The sequence below is a fragment of the Pinus tabuliformis genome, chromosome 9, assembly GCF_031772625.1.
Source record: "Pinus tabuliformis cultivar Carrire ecotype Pingquan chromosome 9, CPIR1, whole genome shotgun sequence".
NCBI classification, from domain to species: domain Eukaryota; kingdom Viridiplantae; phylum Streptophyta; class Pinopsida; order Pinales; family Pinaceae; genus Pinus; species Pinus tabuliformis.
Genome location: NC_142307.1, coordinates 1369970434 through 1369972796, shown reverse-complemented (window position 1 = coordinate 1369972796; position 2363 = coordinate 1369970434).

Below are 2363 nucleotides of genomic sequence, written 5' to 3'. Positions count from 1 at the left end.
GGAAAGAAGATAATGATTTTCTTTCAGCAGAGAGCATAGAGCACACACTAGATGCACTTTCCTAAATCAAATTTCGCATGCATTCAAAATGCAGATTCACATGCATGTATTTGTTTTCCGCTTTCTTAATGTGTGAATGCCAAAAAGAAAGCTAAGTATAGATCTGAACTATTTTCTTTCAAAGCGACAATACTAACAATTTTTCTTTTCAAAATGAAAGGAAGACTAAGACGACACTTTTCGATTTCGAAATAAAAACTGTTTTTCGACACTTCAAATACTAATAACTCAAATCAAGTACAATGACAAAAGTACAGTCAACTATCTAGAAGAGGAAGACTTTATGACACTCTTCTTTTGATTCAGAATGACAATTACGACACTTGCATAAAAAACGACAGTTCAATTAGGCTACTTTCGACAAAGGAAGACTGTAAATGATTGACAAATACACAAAAACATTTACAATTCCTAACTGATGGAGGCTGAAATAATGTCAAGGAAGATGGTTTCAGCAAGAAGGCACTGATCATGAACAACAAAACTACTGAATAAAGCTGAAAACAAGGAGGAAAAAACCAATTTTTAGAGAAGAAAGTAGTATCACTCAATCATCGCACCTGCAACACAGGGAAACAGGGATGCATCTCACCTGCAACACATGGGAGGTGTGATGCATCCAGGTTGCACAGTTACAGACAGCGCGATGGGCTGGTGAGCAAAACTGAGCTTGGTTTTTGCTCAAAGTTTGCAGCTAAGTTCAGTGATTTATGCTGAGTAATGATGGACAGTAAAAACAAAGCATAAGGGTAGGATCTGATGAGATTCTAAGCTACCACAAGGGCACTTAGGATGCTTTGTAATTCAGATGTTCAATTCATAAACCAACCCGGAGATTGAATGAAGCAGCGTTTATCTACTTCGCAATTGCATAGCAAAGGCGTTTCGCAGGCTAGTTGGCTAACTTGAGGCTCCGTTTGTAGTTTATAAAGCAAACAATAAACGAACAAAACAAAACAAACTATTTGTTCCCCAACGGAGTCGCCATTTTGTTTCAGGGAAAACTAGTTCCACTAAGACGGGTAACTATCTTAGAAACAAACAATGAAAGCTTTTCAAGAGTTCCTTTAAGTGTGATAGATGGAAGAGAAGAAGAGAGGACCAACCTGGATCTTTCGCTTTGATCCTAGCTTGATTTCTCCTTTCCTTGATAGAATTTGCCACTCCTCTCCCACTTGCCCCGCTTCAAAGAGTACCTGTAGAGTCAAAGTAACAACAAACTATCAAAGCATCTGTATCTAAAACATCATAAAAAATGAGGAATCAGAAACACATTTACCATACAATTGCATTCATAAACAAGATTCACAAATACATGATCATATGGAGGAAAACTCAAAGAACTTTATTAATAGTAATGTAAGAGAGGATTACAACCCAGTTGTTTGATCCAGCATCATCCTCCTAGTTGTAGAAGCCCTCTTCACCTCATGAACAAGCAAATCACCCATCAATGCAATGTCTCTTCTCACGAAAAAACCAACAGCACTTCCTTACAAAATACAGAATTCCAGCCTCTAGATCTCTCAGATGAGGGATCCATTTATAGATGTCTTGCAAGGGTGTGAGTCGGCTCTTAGTTTTTGATTAATGTCATTCCACTAATAGTTCTTGGTTCCACTTGGAGATTTCATGATCTCTTACTCATCCCTGGGCGAATTCAGAGAGGCAAGTGTCACAGGAGAAGTTTCTGGAAGATTCCATGATCATCCACCTTGCAAACTGTCTCTACCATTTGTCTATTCTCGCTCATCGCACCCCACAGAAGGCCATTTCAGTATGCATCGCACCTGGCCAGTTAGGCAGTCAGTATGCATCGCACCTTGCCCATGGAGCAGTCTGTATGGTCCAGTTTTGGCCAGTTCTGAGTAGTTTTTTAGGTGGAACTTCTGGGAAATGATGTAATCAGTTGACCATGATCCTTTAGGGTATGAAATAACACTTTTAGGGACTTTAAGGAGCCCTTACTTTATGGACATATGATTTTTGGGTTGCAGCGCCCAAATATGTCTATAACATATATAGAAGAAAATCAATTTACCCCAATTAATATTGATAAGTCAAGTTGTTTCCCTAAGTTAGGAAAATTTAATTAACTACTTAATTAAATCTAATCAAGGCATTTTCTTGTGAACCCAACTCTAGGTATTGGAGAAAACGTGTTCCTTAGCCTCATAGACACAATTTGAGGCTAGAACATTTGTTCGAGCTACACCAACTAACAAAGTGTGCAGAGGAAGCAAATTAAGAGGGCGTTGTGAAACTGATAGACATGAAGCAGGAGGTTCAATAGAGAAGGTGCC